The sequence below is a fragment of the Balaenoptera borealis genome (genome assembly GCF_965194805.1).
Source record: "Balaenoptera borealis genome assembly, chromosome: 1".
NCBI classification, from domain to species: Eukaryota; Metazoa; Chordata; class Mammalia; order Artiodactyla; family Balaenopteridae; genus Balaenoptera; species Balaenoptera borealis.
This window is the reverse complement of record NC_138860.1, coordinates 115,095,787-115,114,519: the sequence shown is the minus strand read 5'-3', so window position 1 is coordinate 115,114,519 and position 18,733 is coordinate 115,095,787. Positions and strand designations below refer to the sequence as shown.

At 41.4% G+C, this 18,733-nt stretch overlaps 1 long non-coding RNA gene across 1 annotated transcript in view; it reads right to left on the bottom strand.

Moving 5' to 3' along the window:
* Positions 1 to 783: 783 nt before the first annotated feature.
* The window catches only part of LOC309626491, a 44,899-nt gene continuing 26,949 nt past the window's right edge, over positions 784 to 18,733 (bottom strand). The window contains exons 1-2 of the long non-coding RNA XR_014243232.1: positions 5,521 to 18,733; positions 784 to 5,195 (exon numbers count right to left, since the gene is read on the bottom strand). The exon at positions 5,521 to 18,733 is cut by the window's right edge and continues 26,949 nt beyond it. This is a non-coding gene — a long non-coding RNA (uncharacterized lncRNA). The remainder of the gene's footprint in view (positions 5,196 to 5,520) is intronic.

Here is an 18,733-nt window from a genome sequence, read left to right as displayed (position 1 = left end):
ACGTTCTGGGATACATCATGACAGAGAAATCTCAAAGCTCAGGTCAATTATAACAGAAGATGTGTACCACCTCTGCCCCTGAACGTCTTCTGGGGCTGCAGTTGTTTAAAACTAAGTCACCTGAAAAATGCAAGGAAATGTGTGTCTGGTTCCTGACTGGCTTTCTGCTTGTTTAGCCAGATACAAATAGCAGAGGACTCATACTCTGTGTTTCTGGTTTGTGGTTGGGAAAAGGGAATAAAGTTGGCAGCTACTTCATTGTGCCGTAATTACTTTTTAATTAGAATTCATTGAATACAGATGGATTCTTCCTGTTCTTTCGCCCACTGATGTTTTTAATATTCCCACATCAGATATTATGAGGCAGTAGCCAGCAGTGAATTACATAAAATAACTCTGTAGCTGGTAGTGACTTACAGAAAGTAACCAACTTAACCATTTGTCTTAGATGAAAAATGATCTTACTCCTTTTTGTGGATTCTATTGCTGGTTTGTTGATATAGTGTTTGTTTACCCTCGTTCCTGCAGGAAAAAAAAAATCTTAGTTCTTGTATCAAATTACTGTAACTGACTGGAACATTTTTATTTCAAATAATGTACCATCATATTTTTTTTCATGGTGACACTCATAAATTTGCAGGATTTCTCATTTTTCCCCTCCTACCAATGAATAATTTCAACCCAAACGTGAATGGAATGTACAATTTCATGCTGTTATAAAAAATCATTGCTCATCACATTCTAATTGTAACTAAGTTTGAACCTGAATAGCTATTTGCAGTATTTTGATAGAAATAAGAAGTAATTTACATTTTTTTGCTCCAGGGTCTCTCAACATGAACTGACATATGATGCATTTTTGAAGTCGCACTTAATAATTCTCTTTTCATTATAAACAACCGCACCCTGGTTGAATAGCAGACCTAAAATTAGGCTTACACAGGCCTATGTAATATACCTAAGAAACATGATTTATTCTAATGTAATAATGGCATAGATTTATAAAGCTTGACTGCTCCAATGCTCCTCGTTATGGTGGTAAAATATTAGTAGCTGCTGTGGGATTTTCTAGATCATTATTTTAAAAAAGGAAAAACCCATTTTGACAGATGAACTGGGGCCATTCTGAGCAAATCACAGATACTTCATATAACAAGGCCTCCAAAGAGGGGAGCATACACTTATTACTATGGCAACCCGGATCAAAACACTATTTTAGCGGAGAGTTTCCAGTTTTACAATGCAATGATGATTGTTTATAGTACCACTGAAACCAGATTCAGCAAAGGTTTAAGAAATGAGCTGACAAGAGGAAAATCATTATAGATAAACTGGGGATACCTGAATGGGATAGCATGGAATCTGCCATTATTTGATCAAATACTGAAATTTATTGCCCAGGACAATAGAAATAATGGAAGAGGATTCAGATGATGAGAAATATCCTGAAGTTTCTTCTGTTACAGTGGCTTGGACTAAGATCAGTCCTATCTGAAGTTAAAACTTTGAAAGCAAAGAGGTTTTTTTTAAGTACATATCGTTCATTTTTTCTTATTTTTCTATCTGCAAAACACCTACTTGTAACTTTAAAGTTGTGGGCTGACACTTCTTTTCCTAACATATTCCATCTGACAGCGTGTAACACGGCACAACTCAAGAATGATGCCCATCACGCAGGGCTTTGTGCTTGCACATGTCTACATGAAGTGACAGCTGGTTGCAGCCCTGCTCAGTTATTTTTATATAAATGGAATTTTTACACAGAAAGAGAAAAATTGTCTGGATCACAAGTTGTCCATTTTGCTGAATCTGTCTCAAAATATCTAAAGACACTACTGGGTGGACAAAGTGCATTGAAGTGAAGGGTTGAATAATCATTTATTTGTTTAGCCACTATTTATTGTGCATCTGCTGTGCGCCAATTGGTGTGTATAATGGGTGTGCATGCTGCTGGGTGTGTAGTGGTGGAATTTATGGTCTAGTGATGATAAAGGCCATAGAGATATATTGAAGGATGCAGAAATAGAAAATAACTGGATGGGAATTGCGTTTGGATCTATTCCAATACTTATTAACAGGAATAGTTTTCCAGTCTTTGAAGGGAGAAAAGAGAACTACATTTACTGAATGCCTGCTTTATGCAAAGCTCTGTGCTTGGAGCTCTACAGATAATCTCATTTAACACCCTGAGAAATTACAGATACTATCATGTTTATTTTGCAGATAAATAAACTGACTCAGAAAGTTAAATGAAATTCACAAGTGTGTTAAATAAATACCTATGTAGCACTTATTATGTCCAGGCACAAATATTAATTCATTTAATCCTCGTAATACTGTGTAAAGCAGTACTGTTGTTATTCCTGTTTTGCAGATAAGAAAAACGAAGCACAGAGAGGTTGAATAACTTGCTTCAGGTCACACAGCTAGTAAATGGCAGAGGCAAGATGTGAGCCTAGGAAGTGTACACCACTATGCGGTGGAGGCAAGTGTTGTATATAACCAACAGCTATAACCTGTTGTCTAGAATCAACAATCTGTAATCTGTAAGTAATCAACAACATTGTGACCTAAGCCAGGTCCACTGATTTACAACACGCTTACTTTGTTCTCCGCTTCTTTGCCTACATAGTTGGATACACACCATAACTACCCAATATTTTAAGTATCATACATACATTGCAATTGTTTTATTCACATAACAATTATTCCTTGTCAAGAATAAAATAATGCCTCAAAATCATTTCAAAGATTTCACTTAGAGTAACAAAGAGAGCATAAAATTATAATTTGGTTCTGGGCAAGTGATTAAATCCATAAATAATTTCACAGTGTCAGAAAGTTTTGAAAACCTTAAATAGCCTCATATTGTGGGAGGTAAATGGTCTGGCTATACACTTCACTCACTTTTATTCAACTGAATGTATGTATGTTTATAAATTAATTTTTGATTTCGAAGAAGAAAGCATCTGTCTACACTGATGTGAAAATGTGTAATGAATGGCCACTGTTTTTTGGCCACCAGCATCTGTTTTTCCTTGCCTTGATAGTGGTATCCTGAATTTCGTTTGGGGAAAGACCTTCACCCCCTTCCTCTCCATGTCTTTTCATGTTGTTGTACTGAGAATGGATCCAAGACTGTGTGGTATCTCCTGTGGAAAGAACTTTTCTCTTTGTCTTTGGATTTGTTGATATGGAACTAGACCGTCATCTCACCACTATGTGGGAGTTCTGAGAATAAAGCCACCATGGAGAAAAGCAGAAGCAAGAACTGGGAAAAGGTGGAATCCTATAACATCATTTCAGCCCCCTGATAAAGCAGCACCTGGATTTAGATGTATCTCTGGACTTTTCAATTAAAGAAGTAAATACTTTTCCTTTATTGTCTAAGCCACTTTGAATTAGAATTTGTGTCATTTGCAACCTAAAGAGTCCTGAGAATACAGGGTGACAAGACTATTCTAATAATGTCCTGTTAATCCTTCATCCTCCCCACCTTCTCTCCCACTCTCCATATCCAAGGAGTCAGGAAGTCTCATCTATTTTATCTCTTAAATATTTCTCAAATCTGTCTACTTCTCTCCCTCACTTATCATCACCTTAGTCCAAGCAGCCAGCATCTCTTATGTAGACTATTTGGGGTAAACTTCTCTCTGGTCTCCTGGCAACAAATCTAGTCCTATTCTAATTCATTCCTCACACTCCACCTAGAGCAATCTTTCCAAAAATGTAAATCTGATTATGTTACTCCTCTGTCCCACTATCCTCGCCTTCCCCCAAGATCAGCAGTAGCTTCCAACTGATCTTAGGTTACACATTAAAATCCTTAATACTGCCTTTGGGATCCTGCATGGTCTGCTCCTATTTTCTGGGCCCAGATCCAGTCCATGGGCCTCTTATGTCCCCATGTCCTAAAAGCACTTTGGTTTCAATTTTCAGTTTGAAAAATTCACCTTCAATTGATAAATGAGTCTCCATGTTTCCTTTTACTTTTCTCTCATGGTTCCAACTTTATTTTCTTAGATATTATTATCCATTTTTTTCTGCCATTTTTATTTACTCACAACTTACAGTGTTGACCTTCTTTATATAATTCAAGTGGTAAGTGTTCTGCAGATTCTTGATCAACTTAGTGTAGTCACTGGAATGCAATTACAAGGAATTCTTTGTAGCGTGTCCACCCGCTGGCGTGTGCTGGGAAATGCAACAGAGCAATTAAGCACATTTGGTGTGTCAATTAGCTTTCCTGGAATTTTTTCCCCAAAGGAAAACTGCATTTCAAAGCAGCATACAAATGATTTGGTCATTGTCTTCCCTTTAGGATTTCCTTCTCTCTTGGTGAGCACCAGTGACTGACTCCATATTTCACTATTTTTGGACCCTTTCGTCTGCTCAGTAGTTTCCTCCTTCTTTAGAGCACTCCTTGCTTTTGTCCAGCTCCTCGTTTGTTCCAGATGTCCGCTCTTCACATGCATCTCCTCTGTTCATTACACTTGCTGCTATTTTGCTTGGATCACGGCCTCTTTTGGCCATTCCTCCTCACACTGTTCATTCTACTCTCCATGTTTTTCTGTCTTTTCCCTTGGAGTTCTATTTCCTTCTCCCTCCTTCCTTTCTAGCTGGTTTGTTCTCACTGGAAGGAAACACCTGGTCTCACAGCAACTCTGCTGAAGGCTTGGCCAAAGTACCAAATGGAGCTTTTTGTGATGTTACATTTTTATCATATTTGGCAGGACACGGGAATGATGAATTAGGTTTCTACTTCAGAATCGATACATTTTGCAGCCAACCCCTTACCCAGGAGTATAAAATGTTATGTTAATCAGGAAAGTATTTAAACAGGTGAGTACTAATTACAAAAGTGTATTTTTGCACTAAAAATTGATGAAGGCTGGATAATATATTTTAACGCATACGTAAGTTATAAAGATCTGTCTATACTTTTGCTTCAAAGATTTAGGGACAGGCAGCATCATGCAGTGGAAAGAGAACTTGCCCAATACTTGGGCTATCTGGCTTTGTTACTTATTAACTGGGTGCCTTCAGGCTTTTTAATATAGGGATAGACCATAGGCTTTGGAACAAGACAGGCTTGGGTTCAAATCCAAGCTTTGCCAATATTAGCTATGTGACCTACATTTCTGCCTGTAAAATGGGGGAAATGACACCTTTTAATAAAGCATAAAATACACTGCCTGGGGCTTCCCTGGTGGCACAGTGGTTGAGAGTCTGCCTACCAATGCAGGGGACACGGGTTCGAGCCCTGTTCTGGGAAGATCCCACATGCCGCGGAGCAACTGGGCCCGTGAGCCACAATTACTGAGCCTGCGCGTCTGGAGCCTGTGCTCCGTAACAAGAGAGGCCGTGATAATGAGAGCACCGCGCACCGCAGTGAAGAGTGGCCCCCACTTGCCGCAACTGGAGAAAGCCCTCGCACAGAAACGAAGACCCAACACAGCCATAAATAAATAAATAAATAAATAAAAATAAATTGTATAACTTAAAAAAAAAATACACTGCCTGGCATATGGTAAGTGCTCATTAAATGTCGTTTTCATTTTATCTTTTCTAATTTGCATAACTTATTTAGCTTCTCTGGGCCTCAGTAGTTGCATCTGAGTCCTAATAGTTTGGGTCATTTCTCAGACTCAATTATACCAAAATTCTTTCCACAATTTGGAAGAATAAGTCAATGAATCCCCTTATTTTCCTAAGCTGTTCCAAGTTGAGTTTCTGTCACTTACAACCAAAAAAGAGCTGATTGTTCAAGACACTGCTTGCCTTTGCGTCTCTCAGTATATTGGCTTTCTTCTCTCCAAGTGGAGTTCCCTATGAGATAAGCCCCATGGCCACAGGCAACTCCTACCTACCTAGTTTACTAAAACTCTGCCACCAGATAGAAAGTTGCTCTCTTTCCTTAGTTCCCATGGGAACAATCCTGGAGAAGAGCTCTGATTGGCCTATCTTGGGTCATGTGTCCTTCTGTGGCCAGGGGAATGGGGCTCTGAGGTTAGAAAACCCCCTAGAACCTTAAGATTGCATGCAAAGAATCTTCTATAATATAACAGAGAAACTTTCCGCAAAACAGGCAAGGAGTGCTGGGCAGACAGTATAATTGGTGTCTACCACACTTATTCTTGCCTATCTACTTCTGAAGTTCATTGCAAAATAATACATGTGAAATACTTGGAGAATATGGTAATATAAACCTTACTATGGTTTAAGTTGGGACCAAATAGATGATAGATACCCAAATGTATCAACATAGTATTTTCTCCTGAATGTATTTTTTCAGGCCAGAATATTGCCCTCAGATAATATTTTTACTATTCCATTGTCCCCACAGAAAAGTTTTCTATTATACCAGAAAGTTAAGAATTACTCTAACATTCAAATCAACCACAGCACAATTCTCTTGTTAATCACACATAGACTCTGCTTAATGCCAAACTTCCTTTCCCATTCAGTTCACATTCTCATCCCTTACCCAGCAGGATATGAAGGTGATTTCAATGTCCTCGTGTTTCCAAGGTCACCAAGTAGCATCCCCTCTCCTTAGGAACAACTCAAGGAGCACAGATGTCTCACTCTGGGTTGTGCAATACCTCACCCCCCGCTTACTGAGTAGCATCTAGTTAGGCTAAAAGAAAGGAGCAGAATTCATTCTTCACCCAACAAATGTTTATGGAACATTTATTTACTTAGATAAATGTGGGAGTGTTCAGAGAGAAAATATATAGTCCTTGCCCCTTAAGTGGCTCACAGGCTGCTGGGGAACATTAACAAATAAGCATACAATTCAAATTCAATGTAATTGTTGCTGTGTTAGACCAGTATAAGTAAGCACTGTAGAAGCTTGCAGTAGGGGCTTATTCTGCTTGGGCTGCCATAACAGATAGCATAGACTAGGTGGCTTAAACAACAGAAATTTATTTTCTAAGAGTTCTGGAGGCTGGTAAGTCCAAGATTAAGGTGCTGGCCAAATTCGTTTCTTGGTGAAGCCTCCCTTCCTGGCTTGCAGATGGCTGCAGCTACCTTCTTGCTGTGTCCTCACATGGTGGAGAAAGAGAGAGAGAGCCTGCTCTCTGGTGTCTCTTCCTATAAGGTCACTAATCCTTTTCTTATAAGGCCCCAGCCTCATAAACTCATCTAACCCTGATTACTTCCCAGAGGCCCCATATCCAATTACCGTCACAGTGAGGGTTAGGGCTTCAACATATGAATTTGGAGGGGATGTAATTCAGTCCAGAGCAAGCAGCAATTCCTCTACATCTTCTACAGGAGACGATGGTCTAGGATAACATCTAACAAGCATAATATAATAGAACCATAGGGTCAATCATTGCTAAAAATCTATTCAAGGTTGCTGCTTTCAGGTGTGTGAGTTGTGTACTATCCAACTCTAATTAAGCCACTAAGGTTAATTGTCGTAGATTTGTATGTTTATCATGATTATTTTTAATGTAAGTAAATTGTTTTGAGCAGGAAGAACATTTTAAAAATTTGCACATTTAGCTGGTGGCAGGACTCAACATACTCATAATCAAGGCTGTTAATAATTTTACTCCTTATAATTACCAACATTCACTGTATGCTTACTATGTGTCAGGGACTATGTGAGACACTTTATGTATTTTATTGCATTTATTCCACAGAATGTGAGATAGGGATATCCCCATTTTACAGCTGAAGAAACTGAGACTTAAAATGAGGCACACAGCTACTGAGCAGGAGTTTTCATGCAATGGGTCTGCCTCTGAGATGGATCTTTCAGTCACTCTGCTCTACTGCCAGTGCCTCCCTCACCGGATGACAAAACTTTCATCCATCCCTTAATTGGGTGCCAAGTCAAAAACATAGTCTTGGGTCCTCTTCCCAGATCTGCTAGCCCAGATTTTCTATGCCAAGTGGTAAATCTCTGATCATGTTACCTCTGGTCTATTGTATACCACCCACTGTATACTATCCTGATGCTGAGTGTGGTTGGGCGGTCAGCATGCCAGGAAACATTTAGCAGGGGGAAAGGAGGGGAAAAATGTACAGTGCATGTGTGTTGCTAGTTATTTAAAATAGGTCAATTACCTCAAACTGTAAAAGTATACTCAAGTTTAAATACCTACAAACCACTGTAACAAACTTAGTAACAGAAAATTCTCACTGCTTGCTCCGTTTGTGCTGTATTAAATGCAGCTTGTTTGAGAAATGTGTGGTTGACTAACTGTGGATTATGTTAGCAGTCCCTTCTCTCTCTTACCCATATATTCATAAGTTCTGCAACTAAACAAAAGCAGTTAAGTTTGTGCACCCAAACGCTGCTATCTTGTGAAGACTGAAAATAAACCAACTAATTTCCTGGTCCTCTTTTCTACATGTTTTTGGGGTGGTGTTTTTGTTTGTGGGTTTTGACCCTGAGTGACCTATGGGAGACCTGTACATGCAGCTGGGAGATTGTCACTGAATCCACAGGAACTGTAATGTCATAGGTCAGGGGAGTGACCGGTCAGCAGGCCACAATGACATCCAGGCATCTAGGAGCCAGTCGTGAAGACGATGGACGGTCACATGGCAAGGGCCACACAGAGGTCAAGGAGAAAGTGGCCAACCCACAGCAGATAGCTCCTTTCCTATTACAGCCTGAGGGGAGTTGGTGAGAAGGAAGGATGAGCTTCAAAATAATTATACTGTGTTCTTTCTAGAGCAATTATTCTATTTGGGGGTTAATTGCTAGAGTGTGAACCCAGGCACTACCTAATTAGGAATAAGCTTGTACTCGGGAACAATTACCCAGCTAATTGGTCTAGTGCTCGGATAGCTCTGAAGACTCGGTAGTAAGAAACAATGGTGAAAGACAGAGTCCTTCCAAGTCTGGGGTGTTTTAAAAGGCACAGAATGTCAGGACTGGAAGAGACCTTAAGGATCATTTGGGCCACGGACTCATTTTGCAAATGAGGTCCAAGCTCACAGAAGGTCAGTGGCAGAGCAGCACTAGAATGTAGTTCCCTCCTGTCTCTCAGCCCACTCTTTGGTGGCTGATATCCACACTGTGTTTGACTGACTGCATCCAAATAATTGGAAAGAGTAGCACCAATTGGAAATTGGAAGCCAGGCCTTGACCACGAGTAGGGTTCTGGGCAGGGATGGTGGGTTGTATGTTGGTTCACTACCCAACACTGGATTCCAAATTCTCTGGAAGACATGTCAATGAGAAGGGACCGCAAGTCTTCCTAGTATCTCCAGTCTCTCATTTATTTCAACAAAACCATTCATGCTCTGAACAAACATTCACTGATCCTCTATTACGTGCCAGGCACTAGTCTAGTGCTAGAGAAATAAACATAAATCATACGTAGTCCCTACTCTCATCTGTAGAGACAAGGGTTACCCCAGAAGCCTCCAGTACAACTGGCTTCCATGATATGTGGCGAAAAGGGACAGACTGCTTGGACTATTTTCAGGGGAGAACATCTTTCTTCTGTCCATATGTCCTCTACTACTTGGGATCTTTAGCAAAATCCTTTGTAGGGGGAAAAAAAATAGTGCCCACGTATCCACCTACAGAAGTTAGGGATAATTTAAACACAGGAAAAACATCTTCTGCTTCTGGGTGCATTTCCTTATATTTTCAAAATATGCTCAGTAATACCTTCCTACAATATACGTATTTTATTTCAGCTTGACTGAATGAAGAACAAACAGATCCAAAGCTGTGATAGGACCTTTTAAGTCCCTTAACTATTTGGGGACAAGCTATTCTTTATTCGAAAAAAGATATTTAACAGAATTCTTTGTCTTTTTCTATGGAAACTAGATAGTTATAACTTAACTTTTCTCCTAGATATTAAACCTTACCTAGCAACCGCATGCATATTAAAAGTGGTGTCAAAATGATGTGTCTGCTAGGAGGTAGAGTAAGGGAAGAGGTGTGGAGGGTGTCTAGGGGTGGCGTACAGCGGAGTGCAAAGTCAGAGTCGGGTAGCTTTATGAAAACCTACTTGCTCTTCATGATAAACAACACAGACCAAAAGGTAGCCTTCAGACGCTGGTTCATGTGTCTATTCATTATACATTTATAATGCATGTATACATATATACATTTCATTCAACAAATATTTGTTGAGTCCTGAAATGTGCCAGGCCCTTTGCTAGATGCTGAGCAAGAGCATAAAATGAAACAGATGCAGTCTCTGATTTCATGAAATGGACAGTGTACTGAGGAGAAAAACGTCAAGTAAGCACACAGATTGGGCAACCTAAGCTAACTTGTGCTGCGGTAACAAATAACATCCAAATCCTAGTGATTTACTACAACAAAGGTTTATTTCTTGCTCCTGTTAGGTCCACTGCAGCTCTGCATCCCACCCTCTCCATTTTGGACCAAGGCTAAAAGAGCAGCTTCTATCTGAGATATGCCCTCTTGTCAGAGAGGAGAAGCGTGATGGCCGAGCCACACAACAGCTCCAGCATTTTTTTCTCAGAGCATATTTCCTGCCCAGAGCAAGTCACATGGCCAAACTTGATGTTGATGGGGCGGGGAAGTTTAATCCTTCCAACAGAGAGGGGCCTGGTAGAAAGGACAGCAAATAGTTTCGAACAAGTAATATAAATATATACCAAAAGTTACCCCCAAAATTTATGTTAATAAATAAGAAAAGCTACGGGGAAAAGAAAGAACAGAGGGCTGTGGTGGAGAATAACAATGGGGAGTGACTTGGACAGTGGTGATGTTGGCAGCTCTGGAGAGGTTTCTCTGAAGTAACATCTCAGCTCAAACCCACAAGATGAAGTGGAGGTTATTCAGTAGAAGGATGGGAGAAGAGTATAGTAGAAGAACAGCATGTGCCAAAGTCCTGAGGCAGGGAGGAGCTCAGCATGCTTGGAATGATGGAGAGAGGCAGTACCATGTGGTGGTCAAGGGTGAAGGACTTGGGGCTGCACATCCTGGATTTAAATCCTAGGTCAATCCCTTACTAACAGTATCTTACTTACCTCTCTGTGTCTCAGTTTCCTCATGTGTAAAACAGGGATAACAGTTCTGACCTCATCGGGTTGCTGTGAGGATTGAGTGTGCTTGGCTCGCAATACTTGCTATTAATGGAAAGGAGAGCCCAGTGGCTGGGATGTGGTGAGCCTGACAAAGAGTAAAAGAAATAAGGTTGAGGGTGGCCGCATCCGATAGGGTATTGAAAGGTGCGGTAAGACTTTGGATCTTAACCCTGAATATGATGTGTTTTAAACAGGGGAGTAATTTAGATCAACTTATATTTTATAAAAGTCTCCTATCATATTCTGGGGAGTAAGATATTCTCCATCTGGACAACTATCCACCATTGAAACAAAATGAAATCTTAGAGAGATCCTGGGAAAGGAAGGATGGAGGGAGGGGGTAGAGGGCGGGGAGAGAGAGAGAAATGAGTTTCAGACCAGGAGAGATAATTGGGAGAGGGGTGAGGGATGGGGGAAGAGACTGTCCCCTCTCCAGTTTGTACAATACTAGAAAGAAGCGTGGGGAGAAGACAGAAGGGAGGCGAGGGCTGTTCTTATTAAGGTGTCAGCAGCCGAGCAATGAAAGACAGGCGATTGAGCGGGCTGAGCAGCTGCTTGGCTCAAAGAGGGCTCCCCTGACCTCTGGAGCAGCGCGGGAGAAGGGGGCTCGCCACTGCCCTGATGACACCAGGGTGGAAAGGGCTTTTCTGCGTAAGCAGAGTCTGATGGAAAATAGCCCGGTCCTTGGGCTTCCTCTAAACTGGCGCCTCTTCACGCGGCCACCTCTGGTCCCCCCTTGCCTCCCCCCACCTGGGAGGCCCAGGGGCTGTGGGACACGGGGTGAAGGGTTGGACAAGGCTCCAGGTAGCCTTGCGTTGTGTGATGCTTCGGGGGAGATGGCATCGCTTCATCAGCTGGATGACAAAACACTGTTAATGGCACCAATAAAGAAGTGTGAATGTAATTTTCTCCTCCTCATTATTTCCTCAGTATTTGGCATATTACTTAACAGATCAACTGGACAGTCACGATCCCTTCTGAAGCCAAGTCTTTTCATGCTGGAAGTTTCCTAAACTGCAGTGTAGCTCAGATACAAGCCCATCCGTTGGAAATAGGCCATATACATCTGGAGCACGTTAGAGAGAATAAATGAGAAAGTGATCAAATTCCCTCCAAGTTCTGAAAGCTTTCGGGAAGTACTTTTTGAAGTACCGGTGCTTTGGAGGATAGAGCAGCTAGGGAGAAAATGTATAACCTTACTCGTAATGCCACATTAAAACATATATGTATGTTGAGCTGGAGGAGATGTAAAACTGAGAATATATGTGATCAGCATAAAGGCAAAATTTTGGAGCTTTGGACTGGCTATGACCATAGCTACCATTTGTTGAGGGATTCCTATGAACAAGGCACTGTTTGGATACTTCGCTGTATTAGCTCACTTAATCCTCACAACTAGCATACAAGGTAGGTGTACTGTCACTCCACTTTACAGGCGACCTAACTAAGTTTGGTAATATACCCAGGGTCACACAGTTTATAAGCTTGGGCAATCTGGCTTCAACATCTGATCATGTAACCATCACACTCATGGCCCATCTGGTATTCAAAATGTTGAAGGGAGGCAAGTCAGACCCGGGCACTCACATTTGACTATACCCCCTAAATGTTAGGGGGTAGAAAGGATATATAATAGTAACCTTACCCAGACACAGACATTTTCAGGAAGGAAAAACAAAAAACTCTCATCTTTGCAAAGTAGTACTGAGTGGGGATTGTGGAGGCAGGCTTGTCATCTCCGTCCAGTTATAATTTTTGATCATGACCATGTTTTACCACTGTGATTAAACATTTTGGGGTTTTTTTAAAAGAGAGGTTTATTTTTTTCTTATACATTTACTAAGCCATAAATAACTGGAGGGTTGTTGATTAATTTTCAGCAGAAAAAAAGAAAACAAACTTGAAAAGATATGCTGATGCATCATTTCCATGTATGCTCATTATTAAACAACCAAGATGGAGACTGCAATTCCCAAAGCAGTGTTATTATGGCTTTGAAGTTTCAGGGTTGTCTGTTCATTAATTTCTCAGGGAGCAGGAGAAAGAAGATATTCAAGCATAGTTCTCAAAGTTTTAGGATATCTCCTCCTTTGCTTTTTCTTATATTCTGTATCTAACCCTTTGGCTCCAGTCTTACCTAGTACAATGGTTTTATTTTTTTTTTAACTCAAGATTATTTTAAGCTAATTTAGGGGTAAATCTAATGGAAAGAATTATGTTTGACAACTCTATGAGTAATAGTAAAAATAATGATGCACATATAATCAAATACCCTGAAAAACAAATCCATCCAGAACCACTTTCTAAAAATGCCAGGAAAGGCAATATAAAAATGAACTTTGTAAAACCACACTATCATCCATGTTGCCAAATATAATTTCATTCAGGGCACTATTGGGTCTCTTTTGCCCATGTCTTCCTTTTACCTTTGAGATCAGTCCCCTCCTCCCCTCCTGTGATGAACTAGATGGAGACCAGAACAATTAGCCATCTTAATTTGACAGTTATTTTTTAAATTGGCTGTTAAATTATGAGACAGTTCTGACTAGGCATGTGGTTACTTCACAAGGGAATTTCTCCCAAGTGTTTACTTGTCTATGTGAATTCCTGCTGTGAAACTAGTTGAGTTGGGCCAGATAATAAGTCAGATTTGTTTTACGTGAAGAAAATTGCTGCTAGATTTGGATCATCCTAAACCAATCTGTGAGTTAAACGCACAAATTACCACCTAATTGTTCCAATCTGAATACAACTGACTAATTCATCCCCATGTTCCCAATTATTGAGATGGATACTGTTATCCATCTCAACAGTATCAAATATTACCATGAATTCTTGAAACTAAACAAAGTGTTTTAAAGTTTCCATTCCCTAATCTATGTATTCATTCATAGCCACAGATATTTATTTATTTATATTTATAAATATTCCTGTAATGTGGAAGACCCAGTTATAGATACTGGGTATTCAAGAATAAGTGAGACGTGAAACTCCCTGGAAGAGCCCCAGAGTCTCTGTGCTGCAAGCATGGGCAGGGGGTGCAGAGGAGCAAGGAACCAACAACCAATAGCCACCTTCCTCAGGCCAGGGGCTCTGCTAGGAGCATTCAACAGACTCCCGTTTCATCCTCCCCACAACTCCCATTTCACACACACTCAGAAAGTAAAGAACATTCCCAAGGGCACACAACTGGAATGGGATTTGAACCCAGCACTGCCTGACTCCCAGCTCACCAGCTTGACACTATTTCATGATCCCTCTAGACAGAAAAAGTCCCTTTTTCTTCCAGTAATTTCAAAACTTTAAAAATTCATAATCTTATCTGTTTCTCATAATATCCTTGTGAAGTTGGCAGGTAAGGTCTTATCATTTCCATTCTACTTCGCACGTGGCTGGGCCTCAGAGAGGCTGAGCAACGACCTTGAGGCCAGGGGGCCGGCCAGGAGGGGAGCTGGCCTTGGATGAGGAACTCCTGCTCCTTCAGACAAGGCTTTCCTCGGCACGCAGACCTAGATATTATGTTGAGCTGGGCACGGATTTGAGTTCCAAGGGAACAAAAATAAAAACACACCACCCTGAATTGGGAAATCCCCATAGGGAGTACAAGTTAACAGCATTCTTGTTAGCTAAAAGCCGCTGTTCATAAGTGATACACTGAATTGCAATGGCATTTCTAGTGTGCATTACACATTTACTGAGCTGAAAAGGAGGTGAGGTGGTAGATGATCAGAGGTCAGGGAGAAGGACCAAGAGCCAAAAAGCACTAGGCCAAATGCTTTATGCCCCGTGTAAATGACTTGACCTCCCTGTCTGTCTGTGTGACCTTGAACAAGTCCCTTAACTTCCTTATCCATCTCAGCTAGGAAATGCGTTTGTGGGGTGTGTGTGTCTGTGTGTGCGTGTGCGTATCAGGGTGCGGGGGAGATGTCACCGTACATCAGATGCTGTGGCTGAAGTGAGCTCCTTGGGGAAAAGGTATCGCAGTCACCTCACCCCCACCGGAAAGTTTCTCTCGCAGTGTGGCGAAAGGTGCCACTTTTTAATAACATCATTGGAATATCAGCTTCTTGCAAGATACAGTGGGACACGCTGCGGTGTGCCATCTTGTGACATGATAAAAGAAGAGGCTCCTGTGTGAGCTCCCAGGCAAAGCCCCTTCAGGAAGGAGGGCCTGGTCCTCTCGGAGTCACGTGAGTGAGGTAGAGACACAGAGTTTGTCACATTGCAGAAAATACACAGACCTCTCGCGGTATGAAACGCCCTCACTTTCCATACCTGGGGGTGAGTTTTTACTCTTTCTCTTTGAATTATCCCAGTAGTCATCAGAAAGGTAGGGGAGCACGCCTATGAGCTGCTAGAGACAGCCAGCTCCTTTCCTAGCTCGGAGCGCTGTCACTGCAATTGCCAGAGAGGCACCCCCAAATGGAGGAGGGCAGGGGCTTTGTTTACTCATCCTCCTTCCCTTGGGGCAACAGCAGTGCCTGACATCCGGGTAGGTAGGTGTGCACTGTTACCCAGGCAATCACACACAGTTACAGCCTATGTGCCAGCTACTCACACAGGTCCAGGGATTCGAGCTGGGCAGGGAGAAGGGAGCAGGCAGCACGGTCTCTGGGGCATCTGCCCCCTGATGGCCCTGAATGAAAATCCCATATTCTTGTGGGCAGCATGGTATGGGGGGCAAAGAGTATGGAACCTGATATAGAAGACCTGGTTTTCTCTGTACCCTGGATCACCGGGGGTGGTTTGGTTCAAGTGAGGGGCAGCTGAGTGCCCCTTCCTTACTTTCGCCAGCTACTGCCTCCCCGAAAAAAGGCAGACTGGGTGTAAGAGGAGGATTTTCCTAGTCAAGGAGGGCCACTCTGACATCCAGGAGCACTTTGTCTCCTAGAATCCTGAACTCCTAACCTAGCTCTTGGGCTTTATTTGTAGGAATTCTGGCTCTGCTACTATGGGATCTTGGAGGATTCATTTAGTGTCTGAGCCTCAGTTTCCTCATTGTAAGATAAGGATAAGGACACGTGTCCTATCCAGTTGCAGTAAAAGAAAAATTTGAGATGGTGTGTGTGGCAATGCCTGACAAACTCTAAAGCGGTATGCACATATAAGGGATTCTTATCATGTTTTCAGTAAATGAGGGCTTGGAAGGGAATGGAGGTTCCTATAATGCAGTTCTAGACCTGCCCTTGGCTAGCCACCAAGAGGCATTTCCTGGCCTGTGTGGGGTCCTTGGGGCCGTGTACACATCTCAGCACTTCCAGAGCCCCTACTGCTTTGTCCATTGGGTGGTAAGTGCCTTAAAATCCAACTTGCAAGGGAATCTAAAGGTCAACTGGAACAAGTCCTTTTCCATGCTTCAGCCCTCTTTACAATGAGTCAAAAAACATGTATATCCTTTACTCCTCCCACAGAATCTAGCATGGAGCTCAGCAACAGGCCAATCATGGAATGGCTAGGTCTTGAATGAATGAATAGTTCAATGAATGATTTAATGAAATAGAGTAAAGAGTAATGCTGCCAGAAATTATTTACACATACTCAGAGTGTTTGGAAATACAGGAAGATAGCTGTGCCAATAAATAATAGTGCTAATGACAATGATGATGACAATCATTTTAAACACTGAGTGCATATCATGTCCTAGACACCATGCTAAGAGCTTTACATAAAGATCTCATTTAATTCTTAGCAGATCCCATTGAGGTATTATTATCCTCTACAGATGAGAAAACTGACACGTAGGGAAGTTAAGAAGTGTGTTCAAAATCACCCATCTGGTAAGCAGAGAAGCCAAGGTTAAGATCTAAGTCTGGCTCCTGTGCTCTTTCTAGGGGTCTTCTTTCACTAAAACTTACTTCCCATAATGTCCCTCCAACACACTAGATTTCCTTTCCTTCTTTGGTTTCTAGTTCATTGGAGTAAACTATAGCTTGTGCTTTATTGCCTGGAAAGCAAAAGGGAGAGGAGAGGACCTCTTTTAACTTTCACCTCGATTCATGAGAATTTTGACTGAACTATCCTCGGTCATGCAATCAATTATGAATTTGACAGAAATGTCCAAATTGTCACAGTTTTAATTGGGCCGGCAAAGACAAGTGTGATGCTTCAGAAAAAGGCTGTCATGGTCAGGAAGGAATGGGAATTGGTACTCAAAAAATATTATGCTTTTCAATGTCACCTTTTCAGAAACCTTCCCTGACCTCCTATATAAAATAGCACCTGCCTCCCTCACTCTTGGCCCCTCCTCTGTTTTATTTTTCTTCATAGCACCTATCACCACCCGAGGGGAGACACGCTCTTTGGTTTGTGTGCTGTTTTTCCCCTTGAGAAGATGGGCTCCCTTGGATCAGGAGCTCTGTTCTGTTCACTGCTCCATCCCTAATGTCTAGAACAGTGTCTGGAACACAGGAGATGCTCAGTACATGCTTATCAAATTAATACACTGAATTGTTTTGAAGAAATATATAAACACCTAGAGTAATGACTCTACTCTTTATGGATTGGATTGTGAAATAATTGAGACAAAGTTTCTTTTGGCTCTTTGCATTTCCTAGGTGCCTGATGAATTGGGGTTTCTTTTTGCACAACCTTCAAAACCAACGTCACTTTAAGTTTCCTCACACTCTGGTTTGTCTAAACATGTGCAGTGTCCCATGATACCCACAATCTGACATTTAGATGATTTCTTGCAAATAATTTGAAGCAGCATCACACATCATGGGGTGACATGACTTCCCCCAGAGTAGCTGGAATATGGTAGATACAGTCAGAAAATGCTCATTTGATTAGCTACATGTTCCCTACTCCTTGAGATGTCCCATCACATGCCCTGGAACTGGTCAGACAAAGGTTTACTTCTCACTTGTCGGCAGAGGGCCAGCTGAAGACAGGACTGATATTCACACATGTCTCCAATGGAACACACTGCTTTAGGTTAAGTTAAGGGTTATACATGCTTTGCCTGAGGAGCTGGAGACAAGAATTTTCCTGCCCATAGTGACATCTCCCCATAAATGAGTTGGTGATGTTAATCTGAAGGCTCACTAATGAGATACAAATATAAAATAACTGTAGCTTCCCTACTGGTTACTGTCTCATACCACTTGGACCTAATTATAGAGAGTCTTGTTAAAACTACTTGAAAACCTTAGAAACCAACTAGTCAGATAGTCAATTAAATAGATTACTTTAAGACACAGTGGAAAATGTAATATGTTTTTCCCAAAGTTGGATGAATCCCACATACTTATGCTTTGGTCACTATTGACAACACCTCTTCCAAAAACCAGTTTGTGCCTCTTCAGATCTAATGGTAGAGAACAGTTTTCTCCAGAATAAAACACACCAAAAATCCATTGAAACATTATTTTTCTATATTTCTCCCATCATTATTTTCCCTTTTCTCTCCCAACATTAGATAGATAGTGAGTTGTCTTTTTAATTGAAACTGATAGTGAGATTGTAGCATTTGTAGAAATGAACAGATCTTTTTGGATTAACAATTTTTCCATCATCCCCACCTAAAATCTCTTAACTCTGCAAGCAGGCAGAGCAGTACAAAATAAAAAGGCTCATGTCTTTGGTCTGGATCAAAAACTCTAAACTAAGAAAACAGGCAACTTTGTCTTAGAGCAAATACTCAGTCAGTAACTACTTTCACAGTGCCTGGTGCCAAGCTAGATGCTGCTGA